The 18,878-nt window shown below is 44.0% G+C and overlaps 1 protein-coding gene and 1 long non-coding RNA gene across 3 annotated transcripts in view; one reads left to right on the top strand and one right to left on the bottom strand.

Moving 5' to 3' along the window:
- Window positions 1–7,909, bottom strand: part of LOC146810030 (uncharacterized) — a 79,577-nt gene extending 71,668 nt beyond the window's left edge. For both annotated transcript variants that reach the window (XR_014966540.1, XR_014966539.1), the window contains exon 1: window positions 7,724–7,909. This is a non-coding gene — a long non-coding RNA (uncharacterized LOC146810030). The remainder of the gene's footprint in view (window positions 1–7,723) is intronic.
- LOC146810031 (uncharacterized) overlaps window positions 1–18,878 on the top strand; it is a 98,505-nt gene that overhangs the window by 28,266 nt on the left and 51,361 nt on the right. The window lies entirely within an intron of this gene.

Raw genomic sequence — 18,878 nt, forward strand, 5'->3', positions numbered from 1 at the left:
CGTGTGTTGCTACATGGGGTGGGGTGCGGGCTCGGAGAGATACTCTCTCGGCCTCTCCCCTTCTTGCAGTGCGAGACTCTGTTCCAGCTCGTATCGCGGCCTGTACGTGTCAAGGAGCGGCAGTACCGGGGACAGAGTGTGGAGCTGCACTATGGTTTACACCAGAGCCGTGTTGGGGGCATATGTTGGCAGAAACTGACTGCGAGTCAGTACGAGGGGTGGGGAGACCGTCTAAAGCACGTGATCGGTGCTGGGGTGTATTACGCATTGCATTAATTCTGAATTACGAACTACCTCATTGTTGCATTACGCATTGCATAAGTTAGCAGAACAAACTACCTGATTGTTGCATTACGCATTGCATTATTTCTGCATAACGAACTGCCTGATTGTTGTATTACGCATTGCATTAGTTTGCAGAACGAACTACCTGATTGTTGCATTCTGCATTGCATTATTTCTGCATAACGAACTGCTGGATTGTTGCATTTCGCATTGCATTAGTTTGCATAACGAACTGCCTGATTGTTGCATAACGCATTGCATTATTTTGGCATTACGAATTGCTTGCTTGTTGCATAACGAACTGCATTATTTTTACATTGCAAAGTGCCTGATTCTTGCATTACGAACTGCATAGCATTGCATTAGGACTGCATTGGATCATTTACAATTGCTCATTAATACCGCCAGAGCCTACAAGGGCTGGCTGGGCTAATAACCGGTCAGGAGAAATAGTACAGATACGTATACGTTGGAGTTTTATCGTGTGGTCTCATCATATATCTTTTTATATTAACTTATACTTGTTTTTGTATGAAACTCGTTTGGAGTCCTTTTGTGGTGTCACCATTGGGTCACTGAGAGCGTGGTTGCAATTACTTTAACATTAGCCTTGAAGCTAAGCCTGCTGCTCGTGCCAAGCTACCAAGGGGGTGAGCAGGGGCTATCTGAGAAGGTGTCCTTCCTTTCCCTGACGTGGAAGCGAGAGTCCCTACTTGGCCTAAGGTACCTACCTCAGCCAACTAGGGAATCCCGGTTCTAACAAGTCCATTCACAGACATCCCTCCCATAGGTACTGCTTTGGTATCTATTCAAAAGGTGTGGCATCTATGGATAGAAGTCTCTATCAGGAGAACAAAAAACTTACCTTTGGTAATGCTGTTTCGGGTGAGACTCTATCTAGATGCAGATTGCTCCCCATCCCTCCCTCCCTCCCTGTTCTGTGATGGGATTCTCCTATTAACAAGATCCCATGTCTAGGAATCTGCACACTGGTCTACCAATTTGCTTTTGGGCTCCACATCTGGGAGCACTGACTGTCACGAAAGCAACTGTGCACAGGAGTGGTGCCTATATGCCCAGCACATCATTTGCAGAGCACAACGGCATCACTGCAGAGCTGCATGGTGCCACCTTCTGTCATGCAGAGGTACTATGAAAACATTTTCCGGATCCAGTGTGATGCCTGTGGAATATTCAAAAGGTGAGGTATGTGTAGCTAGATAGAGTCTCTACCACAAAGAACGTTACCAAAGGTAACTAACTTGTTCTTCTGGGCAAATCATGTAATCTTCCCGCAACAAAAAACACAAAAATGAATGTGATTCTGGGTAATGTAACTACTGCTCATGTAAAGCTCTTGATACCTTCCGGTTGAGCTCATGCTATATAAAACTGCTAATAATAAATAAGTAAATAAACCTCCTCCAGGTCTTTCGCTCTTACATCAATTTGGTGCTTCCCCTCTGTATATTCCAGATTACTGTGTTCAGGTAGTGTGACCTGAACACGGAGGAAGGATGTGTGGCATGGTGGAATAGCTCGCCAAGCGTTGGCATCAAATTTAGTGAAATTTGGATACTGTAAAGTAGCCCACCTACTGAATGCATATGTAATAGACTGGGCTGTCCCCCTGCCTTTCTGAGGTAGGACCAACTAACTTGGGGCTACTAGGGACATTCTTAATGTGTTTTACAGAATTTGGACCATATGTAGCACCTTAGAGTCTAACAAGCCACTCCCTTGCAGATGTGACATAGATCTTGGGATCTTACTGGGTGTGACCTCACAGTAGTATGTTCTTCCAGTGAAATACAATTGCACCAACCTTCAGGGCTCGCTCTCTTTTTCCTCCAGCAGAGTCCCCATCCAACACCTTCATATTAAGAGAAATGAAAGAAGATGTATTTCTAACCAAAGGGCTTATGTTAAGGTATGGCTAAACAAGGCTGGGTAGCCTCAGCATAACTTTTTATCAAAAGGTCTCCATGAACCATTGCCTCCCCCAGTCTCTGATTCCTCTAATTTCGTGTGGCCCTTACCATCCAGAATCAAGAAATTTAAAGTTATACCTTGACTGCAGTCCCTCTAAAAGGAGGCTACCCAAACACCAGTACAGTGAACCATGAGAGTGCACTTTAGGACATAACCAATCAGAAAAAAAGAAAAAGATTTGAACACTTAGGAATATAACATTCCTCTTTTCACAGGCTCACTCTGATATCTGTGATGGTGTGTTCAAGTTTGGTGGCATGACTCTTGTGGATGTTTTTTCACCGAAATGGCTGGGGCAGCAGATGTGACATCATGTTTCCATTAGGACTTGATGACATCACAGGGTTGACCACTTACCCCACCCTTAGTTATTTAACAGCCTCATTTATTTATTTAGTTATAGAGCGCAAACATTCATCCGTAAGGATATCACGACGCTAAGGAGAGCACATCCTAAGTGAGGAGTTCAAGGGTGGTGGGGGGGTCCATGGGTAACAGGCCATAATACCTGCTGAAGGGCTAGGAGTGGAAAGCACAGGAAGGGCTCTCTGGACCCATTGTCTTTAGGGTGCTGCTGCTGCCTTCATGATCCCTGAGACCAGAAGTAGCAAGTGCCAAGCCAGGGGTGTAATCATGGGATTTATGTTTTATTTATTAGTTTATAATGCACACCATCACTCATATATAGCGTACTCCGCGCAGTCCCTTTGATTCCAGCCTCAGACATAAACCATGCTGCACAGTGGATGCACAGCCACGTTTTAAGTTGTTTTCTAAATTTCAGGAGATTGGCTTCTCCTCTCAGGGAAAGTGCAAGAAAGGACCAGAGTTTAGGCGTAGGGTTAAAAAACTATTCTCCCCATTTTTTCAGGTGGATTATGCTTCTCTGGTTTCTGGGAGAGAAAGGAAGGCATAGTGCATTGGTAGATTTTATGAAGTAAACAAGCAGCTTTGAATTGAATTTTCTTTTGAGTGACCTCTCGCCCGTATATTTCAAGGACCGTCCGTTATTTGGGTATCACGACCATTGTCCGTGATGATCCCTCATACGGCCGCCTTTTGTCTGTAATTCTGGGGATGGCAGTGAGCTGTGCTGCTCCCCTGTGAGAAGCCTCAGAGTTCTGCAGAACTACCTGCTGGGCCAGCTCTCACTCCTCCTCAGAACTAAAGAGGCTTTAGTGCCACCCCCAAGCTTAACACAGACTGTCGTCCCACCCATTGTCATGCTGTGCTGCTGGCTGATTGTCACATACAGAATGACTATGGGCCAGTTCTGGGCAGTTATGGCATGTGGTGGGTCTCCTCCTGCCCCGGCCTAGGGCACGGCATTCGATTTTTGTCTAGGGGCTTGCGTCACCGTAACAGGGGGCAAGCTCTGGGTGAGGTTGCATTTTGAAATATCTAACATAGACTTCAGTGTTCCTTGTGTGCCAACAAGTTTTATGCGATAACAAAAATGTCAGTTTGACTCTGGTGATTAATGTAAGTGTTGGAGAGATCGGAGTCTTGCCTAGTCCCAGTTTTCACTTATAAAGTAGCATAAAGGGGTAATGTCCCTTCTGCAAACCACAAGGTTTAACAGGCAGCTCGAATAATTGTTTTTCTGTTGATAGCTCACTGGGTTACTGCTGCTGTCACAGAGTTCTTTTTGTTACTTCCAGTGTTTTTCCCCCAGTCTTTCATTAGTCTAAGGTTGCTAAATAGTGCTCCTTTGGATATTAATAAACACTTATTAGGAAAAACAACCCCAAACACTATGTTATGTTTTAAAATCCTGAGTTTGTATTTCTCCAGAACAGGCACTTATTATACAATGTCTACCAGTATGGATGACATGTGGCTCCTACAACTTGTAGCCCTCATTATCTAAAGTAACATTTCCTATACAATGACATACACACATGAGTCATTGCCTCTGTACATTATGTGTGTGATGTAACATTCTTCAACACCTTGCTCTACATACTTTGGATGAGGACGGCTATAACATAAAATCTATACACATGAGAGAGGGTCTATGTAGAGATGAGGGGCACCTTTGGAGGGTGGTAGTTAGGCCATCTGTGGAGAAGTTGGTCTTTTGTGGGCAGGGCGGGGCCGAAAGCAAATATTATCACGCCGGCTGCCACCAGCAATAAAGCTGGCCCTGTCAGAGGCGTAGCTAGAGGTGGGCGAGCCGATAAAAGCTCGAGCCAGCCTTTACCCTAAAGCCTGGCTCAGGCTCAGCTTGAGGTCCCATTGGAACCCATAAAGAGCCGAGCTTTCATATGGCTTCAGCCTGCCATCCTCATTCTACCTTCATGCACAAAAAGGTAAAAATTAGGAATTAACATTTGAGGTAAATGGGGAGAGACACATGGTTACCCATTTAGTGGCTGTTTTGTACAAAGTGAAACTGCAAAACCTGGATTAAATCACAGCTCCCCCCTTAACTAAATTGGATTTAAAATGAAATGGCGCAGTGCGGCGCCGTAAGCAATTTTGTTGCGCCGAGCTGCGTCTTTTCAAAAATGCAGGGATGCGCAGTATTTACAGAAAATGGTGCACCCCTATGCTCTCCCCTGCCCCGGTGCTAGAAAAAGCAGATGTAAGCCAATGCAGACACCCTTGAACCATTTGTGCCTGCGTTGCAGGGATGATTGTGTTTGCGCAGGAAGGGACACCTTCCTGCACAAAATCAAATATTGATGGTGTTTTGCTCCTTCTATGTGTGCGGCAGAAAGCAGCAGCACACATAGAAAGAGCAAAAAACAAGGAGAAATAAAAGTATTTCTCCTCGTTGCGCCACTTTAACTCCTCCCCTTGAAAGGCGTTCGTTTTTGGCGCTGCCTCAGATTTGCCAATCCTTGTAAATCTGGGGCAGTGTCAAAAAGCCATGGGTGTTGTGTGGAAAACCCACAGCAAAACCCATGACACCCCCTTTAACGCAGAATAGTACATGAAAGAGGACCATATTTTTTTTAAGGCCGTGTAAAGCCAATCAAAGTGGCTTTGTGTGGCCTTGTAAATATGGGTCAACACACAGCGGCACCGATGTGTTACAATAAATGATTCTCCGTGGCGCTAGGAGTTTGTAAATACGCCCCCTATTTCTTTAAAGTTATTATTTCAACGTTTCCAGTTAACGGAGAAGGAAGAGCATAATTAGAAATGCCTAATCTCAGTTTTTGAAGGATGGAGCTTCAAATATGTTTAGGCATTCAGTTTTGAGTGTTGGTAAGTATTATGTCTATATTCGCTTCATAATCTATAGATCTGGTCAGTAACTTACACAAATTGTGTCATCTGCATAATAATATGTCTTAATATGAAAATTTTGCAGTAAGAAGTAGCGGTGTAGATTGTGAGACAACATCCTGCAACACCAGTGCTTAATTTGTAAAAAAAAATAAGTGCCAGGGCTCTCATCAGGAGGCCACTGCAGATTCAATACATATTGTCTCTGCTATGTTGTGTGATAATTCTGACTATTTCAGGCGGCCAAAGCTAAAAGAATGGCTTGGGCGACAGATAATAATAATTTTTAATGTATATTAAATTATTAATTAACTGTTGCTGTGGTAAACTCCAAATTAGCTAGACAGCTCCACCTTGTGGCAGACTGTCACAAGCACTGGTGTTGTCAATTAAGCACTGATGCTGAGCTTGGAAACCACCTATTCAAATTAAGCACTGTATACAGTTTGCGATCTTCCATATTAAAAAAAGGAGATTATGTTTTTAAGCAGCTTCTCCTAAGGTTAGGCTTTCAAGACGTTGTTGTAACAGAATGCAGTGGTCTCACACAGAGACGGCTGGCAGCACTAGAAAGTGGTGGGCACACAAATGGGTGGTGGGTGAATAACTGCATTACATAAACTTATACTTATTAAATATATACTTAAACATATCCTTATTAAATAAAGCAAAGAAATAGGCACTCACCTTCCTACATGAACGTCCTAGTCGTTCCAGTTTTCTTCTCCTCATCTCTGCCTCCAGCGCGGGAGCCTCAACAACTCCCCTAACCAATCCTGGTGCTGCTCTCATGCTGGTAACCACTGGGAGAGGCGAGCGGACTCTCCCAGCGCTCTCAAGAGCACTGGAGGCCTGTGCTTTCTCTAACCCAGCTGTCTAAAACAGCTAGGATAGAGAAGTGTAAAATGCGCATGTCTGGTAGGCCATTGCAAGACAGCCGGCCAAACAGACACACACACTATTACACAGCCTCAGAGAAAAACAACATGCAGTTTGGGCACCCCTTCCTCGAGCAGTGAGTCCATTTTGGAAGTCATTTGTTTCAATGTGGCATCCTCATGTGGCCATATTCAGTGGTACAGTAAAAGCAGTCTGTAGTGCCCCTCTAGCACCTGTAATGCAGAGGGCGCAGCTGTTACCCCTGGCGGCCCCTGACTGATGTGCATGGATTTTCCATCACTGTCACTTAGGATGACAGGATGTCCACATTTCTAGTGAGGCAGGCCCAGTTTACCACGTAATTGCCCGGTATCTTTAGGGGGATCTGAATTACAGTGATTGTCATTGTGTTTTTTCATGTAACAATTTTAAGTAGGATAATTCTCATTATAGTGCATGTATAATTTATATTTGTTATTGACATGTTCTGCTTTATTGTGAAGCGCTCTGACGCCCCCAGGCCATGTCAGCGCTATATGAAATCACAAAAATAAAATAAATTCTCTGAACACATCTTTTGTGTTACACTGTGTGCTCCTCTGCTCATTCCGGCAGGGAAATCCTACACATGAACAGAATCGGGGCGAAAGCAGAACACGTGTGAACAACAGTAAACAATCTTAAGACCAAAAGTATAACACATCATAAACGCATTAAAGACACAGTTGAATTGAGGATTAGAGTTAGAGGTGGCTTTCCTGGTGGGATAAAGGTCTGGGCTCTGGAATCCATGGGCTTTCTATTGTGGTCTCACAGCCTTTGCGAGCTTTTAAGGTCATGCAGACCTAGCGCTGGAGCGCGCATGCACGCTCCTCGCTCTGCGAGGAGTTTTTGTAATCAATACGATTTTTGAAGGGGACTTGAAGCCCCGGCCCTTCTTTCCATTGGCTTGCATCATAGCTTATGCTAAACGGTGCCTTTCTATTGCGAAGAAAGCTTTTTAATCCCTCCTTGTTACCGCTCTGTCCGCTTTTAGCCCCGCCCACCTGGACTGGATGCTTTACTGGGGGCGTTACATTCTTAGCACTTTTTTTTACCCCTCCCTGCCTCACGGACATGTGTCAGACCCTGCCATGAAATGTAAGAGCCCGTCGGGGTTGGGGGTGTGGCCCCCTCTGTTCCCTCCTATCCCTGGCTCTTTTGGAATAGCAAAATGTATACAAATAGCCGGGTTTTTAATCTGTAAAGGTACCAACTCTAATGGCAGACTTGAGCCTCTTCCATCGACAACGCTTTGCAATCAAAACCGAAGGTCGGCAAGAGAACTTACCGGCCGTATCCCCTGTGCCACAGCCTTGCAAAAACCTCCTCGGCCCAATAATATGGCAGATATAACGCTTTGACCTCTGCTCAGCGCTGACATCTTATGTAGATCTTGCAACACCGCAGCCATATTTGCCGTGGAAATAAACTAGAAGACGTGTTTGAGCCATAAACTCAGCTGAGCGCTGTAAGAGCAGCCATGTTGGATAGGTCATTGCACGTTCACAGAACTCTAGGATGCAGTTAACCATTCCCGTAGTGTTAGTCCTTTTTTTACGTCTATTGCCCAGGGTTTGCCATTGGTGGAGATGCTGATTTGTGTCATGTCCGAGTTGTTTGTTAGGTTACGGCGGAGAAGCAATAGCCTTTACTGAAATGCCTCGTGACTGACGCTAAGCGCGTACATAGTGATCTGTGTGGTGGAAGTAAAATGTTGCCTAGCAGCATCCGTGTTCCTTGCTCGGAGTTAGATATCTGACAGGCGAGTGCCCAGTGCGGATTTTGCTCTGAAGTGTGGCGGAAATGCTGTGTTGTATCTTACACTGCCCGTTGCCTTGCTTGTCAGTCGCTCTCAAGATGTCTCTGTTTTTTCATGTGCTCTTCATGCTTGCCATCCCAGCACTTTGGGCTCGGTACACCCCCGACTGGGATTCCTTGGACGCGCGCCTGTTGCCTGCCTGGTACGATGAGGCCAAATTAGTGATATTTCTGCACTGGGGAGTCTTCTCGGTACCTTCTTTCGGCTTCGAATGGTTTTGGTGGGACTGGGAAGGCGAGCACAAAGCAGATTATGTAAACTTCATGAAAAAACGCAGTTGAAAATATTGTGACAAAATTGTGTGGTGTGCCACGTTAGAATAGTGAAGTATGCCACTCAGTGACACAATTAACAAATTCACTATTTTACATAGGTCAGTGCAAGCGCTATTCTAGACCTCCTGTGAAGTGCTCTTCTCGGTTACTCGTTCTCCCCCAGCTCCATTGTGTTGCACATTATTTAATGCTCAACATGTGAGGTGTTCTATTATGGGTGGAAAGGGCTTGTGCGTGTTTTTGTGTAGAGTGTAAACACTGAGTGGCTGTGTGTTTTTAGTCCTCCCTTTGTCAAACAATGTGTGTGGTGTGGTTGTGGGAGGTCCATGCATGCTTTGTATAGACAGCGTATGCTGAGTGGATCTGTGTGTCTGTATTAAGGCCGATCTGGGGCAGTGAGACAGTAACACACTTTTGTTAGACGAACCAATAAAATACTCTCCAAAAAAAACTATTATTTCAAACACTGCACAACTCTACAACTAAATCTAAAACCGGGAACTTCACTACACACCACATACACTCCATAACACATGGATAAAAGACATTGCCAGTTACAACGCCATTTACAACGCCAATAGCTCTAACTTAAGCAAATGCGAGACCTATGCATTTCCAATGCTTGTTAGGATGAGTCATAACCTTACAGCAGATGCCCTTTCCCCAGTCCTACTTTTCTGATAAAGGCCCGTGGGTGTCTCCTGGTTCCCATACAATTCAGTAAACCTCTGAGGATGAGTGGGAGAAGTTAAAGCAGCTGGGAAAATCAACGGTATGCAGACAGACAAAGGGAAAGAGAGAGGAACGAGAGGAGGCATTAGAGAAGAGATAAATAAAGAGTAGGCACAAGAATGAAGAAAGGATGAGGAGGAAGAGAAAGTGTAACAAAAAGAAACTATGGGAGGAGAATGATTTGGATTAGGTCTTAAAACTAGTTACGAAAGCAAATAAAGGAATACACGAGAGAAAGAGTAGAAAATAGTGAAGAGTGGGGAGACCACAAAAAGTAACATTTAATTGTATGAGAGCAAAGAGAAATAAGATTTTTTTAAAGTCAAAAGAAAGCAAATAAACAGAAATTAAAAAAATAAGAAATAGAATATGTAGCAAGTACGAGAGGAAGGTCGAAGGGTACAAAATAGAAGATGAAGCACGTATGAAAGTGGAAAGAACAGAAGAGGTAGCAAGTAAAGAATAGAAGTTATGGTATGAACAGAAAAAGGGAAGACTGGATGAGACAATACATGAAAGAAACAGTCTGGAAAATAAAAGAAAAATTGTTTGCACTGAAAAAGAAGGAATTCAGGGAAGAAAACATGTAAATGAGGAGAATTGAAGTTGTGGTATGAAAGAAAACAAACTAAAATTAAGAAAGAACCCCTACAGACCACGCACGCAACCTCAGCATCATCCTCGACTCTTCCCTCACCATGAACCGCCAGGTCAACGCCATCGCTTCCACTAGCTTCAACTGCCTGCGCATCTCCCGCAAGACCTTCAAATGGATCCCCCGACTTCAGAAAGACCGTCACCCATGCACTCATAACCAGCAGACTGGACTATGGCAACGCCCTATACGCCAGATTCAACAGATCTCTCCTACACAGACTCCAGACCATCCAAAATGCTGCCGCCAGACTCGTACCTGGGACCCCACGCCACGAACACATGACCCAACACCTTCGAGACCTCCACTGGCTCCCTGTCGAGAAGAGGGTCATCTTCAAGCTCCTCACCCACGCCTACAAAGCCCTCAACAACATTGGACCCAAATACCTCAACGAGAGACTATCATTCCACGTACCCAAGAGGAACCTCCGCTCCGCCGACCTCTCCCTGGCAGAGGTCCCCCGCATCCACTGAACAGCAGGGACAGCTTTCTCCTACATCGCAGCAAAGACCAAGAACAAGCTCCCTGTCAACATGAGACACTCGCAAACTCTGCACACTTTCAGAAAGGACCTCAAGACCTGGCTCTTCGACTGATCCAGAGCTCCTCCTCCTCCCCAACCCCTCCCACCCCTTCCTCCCCCCACGTCTTGAGACCCTCACAGGTGAGTAGCGCGCTATATAAACCCCTGATTGATTGATTGAGTGGAAATGAATGTTAAGGAAACAGTAACGAGGAAAGAATAGAGCAAATGAGCGGATATGAGGTGTGAAAAAAGAATGGTAATGAAAGTCAAAGTATAAGAGGAGAGAGAAGGCAGGAAAGTGAGAGGAAATGAAAGAAATAAAGATAGTGTAGGAGAAGAAGGAACAAGAGAGCTAAAGTAGGAGACTCTGTTAGAGGCAAGCTGTAGAAAATAATTGAAAATGAATGACAATAGAAAAGAATGAATTAAGTGGGAAGAACGAAGGACAAAACAATTGAATACAAAGAATGCACGAGAGAAGAAAGGGCATAATAGAAGGGAATGAGAGGGTCTGAGCCAGACAGCAAGAAACAGACTGGGGACAAAAGGAGGGTACAAAAATTCAATAGAGATGAATAGAAAGAACTGAATGAAGGAGATCACGTGAACAGAGAGGATGATGGTTAAAAGGTTAAGTATAAGAAAAATATGAATACGAAGAAGGAATGTCTCCTGAGAATAAAAGTTGAAGAAAAGGAAAGAGAATGTTTGAGAGGTGTTAACGATTCTAGTGCTCCGTACTGAACCCGAGTACACTCGTTGCTCACGATCAGAATGTATCACCATTCTTGTACTTTCTTGTCAATGCAAACATATATAAATATATATATCCCTTTAAAAGCTTGTAAATAATAAAAATGGCTCCAAAATAGATATTTAAATTGTTACACTTGAAAACTAAAATTCGTCACATATTTTCCTGAAACAGAAAAAACATCATTGAGCCCCATGAGATACCTGCTTTTATATTCTGTCTTATGTTTGATCACAATTCTGCCCCTCATCCTTCTTCTGTGTATAGTAGCTTCCAAATTGTAGTCCTCCTTTTATCTCAAAGGCAGGTCCCACGTTTTGTGTGGAAAGTATGGTCGCCTTACAGTAAATGTGTGTGGGACCTCCAGAAACCGGGGGATAAGAGAGAGAACAAAAGAGAGAGAAAATTATCCTATTCTCCTACGTGGTATAGGAATTCATCTCTCTCCAGTTCTGAAAGGAGAGGGGGCACCGTAAAGTTTCTTAAGAAAAAAAAAAGCACCAAGAGGTCTTGGAGACATGAAAATATGGCGCCTTTTTAGGCCCTAACATATTTGGTTGCTACCCTTTAAGTCCAAGCATGTTCCATTCTTGCACTGTTGTAATAAGATATACGGGGAGCTTCTTCATTATAAATAAGAGCTCTAAAGTTAAATTTTACTGCATGTTTGAGAAAGGCATGAAGGGAACAACAGAGAAAGTACACATTGGTATCTGGGTGTTTCCTTCCGCTGTCGGGGGTCGGTGAGTGATGTGCAAAGTGTGCCTTTCAAAGTGCACTGTTTATTGCGCCATGTGATCATCTATAGCCGCCAATATCTTCATGCATATTCATTTTGGCCAGGTTTCAGCTTTGGATATCATTATTATTATTATTATTATTATATTTAAGTTTGTAAAGCGCTCAGCTACCCATAGGTTTCCCGGCGCTAGAGACCAACTGAGAAGGGAAAAGTCAGGAGGAAGCTGTTACATATTGAATAGCCAGTTTTTTACCTGTCTACGAAACTTAAGGTAGCAGGGTTCAGTGCGCAACCGGAAAGGAAGAGAGTTCCAGAGTGAAGGGGCCAACCAAGCGAAGGAGCGGCCACCCACTCTGGATCTTTTGATTCTAGGGACCGAAAACAAATGCTGATTACATGATCGCAGAGTACGGGGGGGGGCAGTAGTGCTGTACCAAGGAGTTAAGATAGGACGGGGCCGAACCAGCATTTATTCTGTGCATGAAGCAGAGGGCCTTGAATTTAGTCCGGCTTTTGATGCGGAGCCAGTGCAGAGTGCGTAAAGAGTTGGAAGTAGAGGATGTATTGGGTAGTTTACAGAGCAGACGCGCAGCCATGTTCTGGACTGTTTGTAGTTTACGAGTCACCTCTTTACAAGCTCCCAGGAGAAGAATGTTCCCGTAGTCCAGTCTGGAGGTGATTAATGCCTGGACCACGGTTTTCTGAGTATCCTGAGGGAGCATCCAAATGATCTTACGCAACCACTTAATGATAGTGATACAAGTGGAAGAGGTCTTAACCACATGATTTTTCATGGATAGTTGGTCGTCAAAAATGACGCCGAGGTTACGTGCTGTTTTAGATGGAGTAGGTAAAGTGCCCATTTGAGAGGGCCAATGTTGGGGTCCCCATAAGGTGGTGTTGTGACCGAACAAAAGAAGCTCCGTTTTCCCCCCATTCAGTTTTAGTTTGTTATCAAACATCCAAGCTGCGATGTTACTGAGTCCTGAACAGAGGGAAGAAGGGGAGGAATGTGAACCAGTGGAAAGAGAATAAATTACTTGGGTATCATCAGCGTACGAGTAAATAGTGAACCCGGCTTGCTCCGCAATAGTCGCCAAAGGTCTGACATACAAATTAAAGAGCAAGGGGCTCAAGATGGAACCTTGCGGAACGCCGTACGTTGATTTATAGACTTGAGATGCAGATGAAGAAGAGAAGACTTGAAAAGTACGGTTTGATAAAAAACTAATGAACCAGTTGAGGGCAGAACCGGTGATTCCAGATGATCTGAGGGCATTAATAAGAATGGGGTGGGAGACCGTATCAAATGCGGCACTCAGATCAAGCAAAATGAGTGCCACGGTTTCCCCCCCATCCACTCGGCGTCGTATGTTTTCAGAAACTCCCAATAAAGTGGATTCCGTCGAGAAACCTGAACTAAAACCGGATTGAGATGGGTGAAGAATTCCCCTTGATTCAACATGGGAGGAAAGTTGAGAATTGATGTGTTTTTCCATAATTTTGGAGAAAACTGGGAGAAGTGAAATAGGACGAAAGTTGGATGGAATGCTAGGGTCGGCATTGGCCTTTTTTAACAAAGGCACTATCATCGCATGTTTCCATGCAGTGGGTACAGTGGCTTCTCTCAGAGAAGAGTTAAGAAGATCCCTGATGAGTTCAAGGGACGAATTGTCCAGCATTTTTAATATTTGAGGGGGGAAGGGATCCAATGGGGAGCCAGATTTAATTTTTCTGATAATGTCAGAAAGAGTGTTGATGTTAAGAAGTTCCCAAGTATCGATCAACTGTGGAGCAAAAGAACAGGTATCTTGCAGGACCCCTGAATCCCAGGAGGTCGTAAGATTGGGAATTTTGGGGGGGGACAGCTGGGCAGGGAAATAGGACCTATCCTTTGGAGTCATTTGGTCAGAAGATGTAGTTAAGGCTGGTAGGTGAGACGGAAGAAGAGGAGGGACAGATTTGTCAAACTCAGAATATATGGTATCAATTTTATCGATAAAAAATTCAGCCAAAGAGTTGCACTGAGCAGTATCGAGACAAGGTGGTTTAGGCTGACATAAGGCACCCGAAAGTTTTTGTACTACCTTGAAAAGTGCTTTAGGACGATTTTGTGCCTCAAGGATAGTTAAGTTGACATGTTCAGCTTTTGCAGTCTTGCATAAGGAATGGTATTTAGTTAAGGCAGCTTTGTAAATTTGCTTGGAACACGGATCATATTTTATACGCCATTTACGCTCGAGGTTTTTGCAGATGGTTTTTTCTTTTTTAAGAGCAGCTGTAAACCAGGGCGCAGGCGGATGGTGGAAGTTGTGTTTTTGTAAGCGCTGCGGTATGCAAGCATCGGCAGCATGTGTCAACCAGGTATTAACAGCATCAGCTGCATTAATGCTAGTGATTTCCGTAAAAGGTTTGGAATTCTCAAGACATGAATTGAGTTTCTTAGAGTCCAAATTATTCCAATTTCTAGATAGTCTAGATTCTGTAGAATTAGGGAAAATATTCGGTGGACAGCTAATAGTAACAGAGAAGGTCACCATATAGTGGTCAGACCATAGAATAGGTGACGGAACCTCACATATGATGGTTTCCAAGTTAGAAAGAATAGGGCCGGAGCTGTGTAGAGTAATGTTTAAAGCAGCCAAATCCTGTAAAAGGTTGGTGCTGGCGTAGCAGGAAGGATCATTCAGGTGCAAATTCAGATCACCAATAATTGAGAAGTTTGTCGACTGCTGAATTATAGGTGCTACATACTCAGGAAAAGTGGCGGCCCAGGAGCTCGCTGGGCCAGGGGGACGATAAATGAGCATTCCAGAGAGAGTAAAGTTGGGAGATAACGAAAGTTTAAAAAGGCCGGCTTCGCTGTTAGGAAGTTCAAAGTCATCCCATTTACAGGAATACACTCTATTGTAAATTATGGCTATACCTCCACCATCCTTCATTAATCTATTTTTACCAACATAAGTGTAATTGTCGGGGAGAGCTGCAGCAATATCCGGGCCAGAGAAGTCTTTTAGCCATGTCTCAGTGAGGAATAGAGCTGCAGGTTCCACCGAGGCGAGTAGATCAAAGATCTCTCTCCTATGTTTGACTAATGATCTACAGTTTAAACTGATCAACGTGCGAGTCTGAGGCAGGGCAACAGATGTAGGTTGTAAACGTGATGGCGGGAAATCAGATGAGGCTATGCTGGTTAGGGAGGGGAAGGATGACAGGGAAATAAAGCAGACTGGGCAGGTTAAAGGAATACAAAGAGGATCCATAGTAGTACAATGAGGACACTGTGTTGGCCTGAAGCTAAGGAGGGCCTCCTTAGAATAGATATAACGTGGACCAGGGAGTGTACAACTAGGGGTTATAGCCCCTAGTCCCGGCCCATCGCGGACGGGCGCAGACGGGCTTGCCTTAAGCGCGCCTTCGGCGCGCAAACGGCGCGCCCGCTGCGCTCGTCCGCTGCGCTTCCTAAAGCTGCACATTTATATATGTAATGGAGGATAAACAAGGGGGGTGTGGCCTCAAAAAGGGGCGTGGCCAGCGGCCGCGCTGCTGAAGTCGGCGTGGTGTTCTGTGAAGCGCAAAGGAGCCGTTACATCGCTCGGACTGCTTCACAAAGACCCCAGGCGAGTGAGAGCAATCAGGTAGGTTTAGAGTTTTAAAAACACACACTAGTTCGAAATGTTAAAAATACACAGCCTACTCCCGGCTTTCCACCTCAGGAGAAATGGTATCAAGATCGCTCGTTAAGGGCGCTGGTTAAGTATCGTGGGCGGGGGGCGTGGCCTCAAAAAGGGGCGTGGCCAGCGGCCGCGCTGCTGAAGTCGGCGTGGTGTTCTGTGAAGCGCAAAGGAGCCGTTACATCGCTCGGACTGCTTCACAAAGACCCCAGGCGAGTGAGAGCAATCAGGTAGGTTAAGAGTTTTAAAAACACACACTAGTTCGAAATGTTAAAAATACACAGCCTACTCCTGGCTTTCCGCCTCAGGAGAAATGGTATCCTCAGCAAGCTATGACTCCACAATATGTTTCTTTTCTCAATCTGAACCATAGACTTCTATACATATTCTTATTATTTGTAGTTTTTAACCATGTTAGTCAGAAATATGTCATACGATTATTAACAATTCTTGCTTTCCTGATCCTTGACACGTGCCTGTGCTCGTTTAAATTCTAGCCATAATGAGAGACACAGAGCACTTGTTGCATACATGTTTTGCGATGTACTAATTGTGATATTTTGACTATCTAATAAACGCCTATTGGAAGGAAGTGTCGTTAGACCAGTGGCGGCTGGTGACATTTGAAAGGGGTGTGCGTAAAAGTTTGTAATGAGTGCCCTGTGGCGAGCGAGCGCTGCGAGCGAGTCATACCGTCATAAGGGTTGTTCAGCGGTGTTCTCCCCTCGAGAAAATTTTGAAAAAAGAGCTGGCAAATGGTCCATTCTTAAGCATATTTGAGGAAGCAAGAAGGTTAATAAATCAATAAAGAGACTTCATATGATAATGACATAGGCAGCTGCTTATTCAGTATAACCACAGAACTTCATAACAGACTTTGAGATAACAATGCTGAGTACCTCACAGAAGTTAATTCATAGTATTCTCACATAAGAGAAAAACGATTGAAGAGGCTCCTTAGTGTTCGAGCGTTTGCAAATACATGTTAGGCAAAAATAACCATTCTGGAGTTCAAGTGACTATGCAGTAAAGCGGCCTTTAAATTTTGTCTTTATCTTGTCACATGCACATGATTTGCTGGGGGTCCAAAGACAGAGGTGAAATGTCAGGCAGTGTCTTCTGACAAATTGCTGCTTTTCTCTTCTGATTGACATTGATGTTTGCTCTGACTGCAAAGTGAGAGGATTTTGTAATGCGAAACAAATGTGTGACAATCTTGCTGCTTGTGCTAAAGGAGGTGTGGAACTGAGGAAAAGGCTGTATTATCAAAACACATTTGTAACACAGTAAAATGTAATAAATGCCTTCAAATAAACTGTACACATGTTTCAAAATATATCAACAGTTAAGAAACAAAATAATTTCCCACACATTGTAAGCGTTTATCATTTTATCAGTAGACACACTGTGCAACATAGATCTGCTAACAACCGTCCTGGTCACAACATTAAAGACAAGGCTGGGATTTCCTTTCCCAAAGTTTACACCACAGCACAGACTACAGCCTGAGGCCACACAAGTCGTGCCCTCTGTTACACAGCCCACGGCCCTTGTCCTGACAAATGTTTTGTGTTTATTGCTTCACCTGCATTTGGAAGGAGCATAAGTGTCTGCTATTGGCAGTTTCATTAGGATGAATCCATTTCTCAGGACATAAACTCAGGGCTGCAAACTTGCTGAAGGAAACAATCTATGACAATGCTGCTGTGGGCTTTAGAGGAATGCTTGTCATTTACACAGGTGGCTTTTAGAAATTGCATATTTTTTCTAAGGACAGTACCAAGACACCTGGCTACGTGCAGAAAAGAAACAAAACACATGCCTCATTTCACAATACTAGTGTTACTGCTGATGCATTGGTACCGCACAAGTGCATGTTCAAATGTATGTAAAATACGGCGTCGTTGAGAAGCTTCAAATCAATGCATTTTGTCACATCATGATCACATGAGCGAAATTATCCATCATGGCTAAACACATACAGAATGGGATGCGTGTTGGACCGCATTAGACTCCAGCTTAGCTGAGCAGCCGGGCTTAAATCTGGAGGTCGACAAAAATACATGTCCTGGGTTTTGCAAATGGACTGATAAATCTGCCAAATTATAAGTTTGGCTGAAGCCAGCATGCCAGAAGATATCTACTCATTCCGTTGAGCTATGCTAGAGGGTATTAATGAAATTTGTTATATGTTCAGCTGATTAAATCCCTTATTCAGCTTGCCACATTTACTTGTTTCAGCTTTTCTTTCACATTTGCCTTTTTATAAGGATTAAGTTATGTGTGTACTGGTCATAAATGTTTGGCGCGATAAAAAGACAGCAGTTTGTTTTCATTAGGGAGCACAGTCAGAGCAAATTCTATACATTCTAAAATGCCACAAAAGACACATACAACCACTGTTAAGTTAGGGTTAAGTACCCACCAACACCAGCGCTACTGTGGCACTACCATGTAGTTAACCTTAACCTTGAGTCCTGAGTGACGCCATTTTGTCACTCACTTGTGTTATGCAATTAGAGCCAAGGATGGTGTATATTAAACAACAAAGGCTATTGAGGCCATGCATCAGAAAAGCTTCACAGTACACCACACAAAATCCAAATATAAAGCGACATAGTTCAGGGAGCTAAGTATGTCATTACATTACATATATTGTTCCATTCCATTCTAGGCTATCCACAATTTCTTGATGACACACGATTCACTAGATGCAATGCAGGGCTGAGGTGCACTGACAGCCTTCCCATATCCTAGATTTGCAATAGCAGGGTGGGCTGGCAGCCTAGAATTGAGATGTACTGGCAGAGCTTTGACAGATTCTAGCACTGCAATAGATGGAAAGATACAATGCAGGGCTTATGCGCCTTGACATAGCTATCTTGGGCCTTAGATTATTCACAGAAACAGGAAAAACAAGGTTATAGTTTAACAGAACTTGGGAGGGTTTTATGATTGTGACAGGAAGGAATAATCAAGGTGCGTTTACAAGGATGTGCAAGCTCCGCTCTGGAACTGTGATGGCTTGAGTGGCTAAATGGAGGACAGGGAGATTGGCATTGCTTGCTGGCTTTGGTGTATGGAGACAACAAAATAGAAGAGCTACAATGAAGACATAATGGGGCTCTATTAATCGAACATGAGTGGTCCAAGCGTGTGTGCGTGTTTTCATGTGGTTGTGTGTCAGTCTGTCTCTCTCTCCGGTATTGAAATTGATAGTGATATAAATACTGCTGGTTCAGACTGAGATGCACTTCACTAGT

This window comes from Triturus cristatus, chromosome 7, assembly GCF_964204655.1.
Source record: "Triturus cristatus chromosome 7, aTriCri1.1, whole genome shotgun sequence".
In the NCBI taxonomy this organism is placed as follows: domain Eukaryota; kingdom Metazoa; phylum Chordata; class Amphibia; order Caudata; family Salamandridae; genus Triturus; species Triturus cristatus.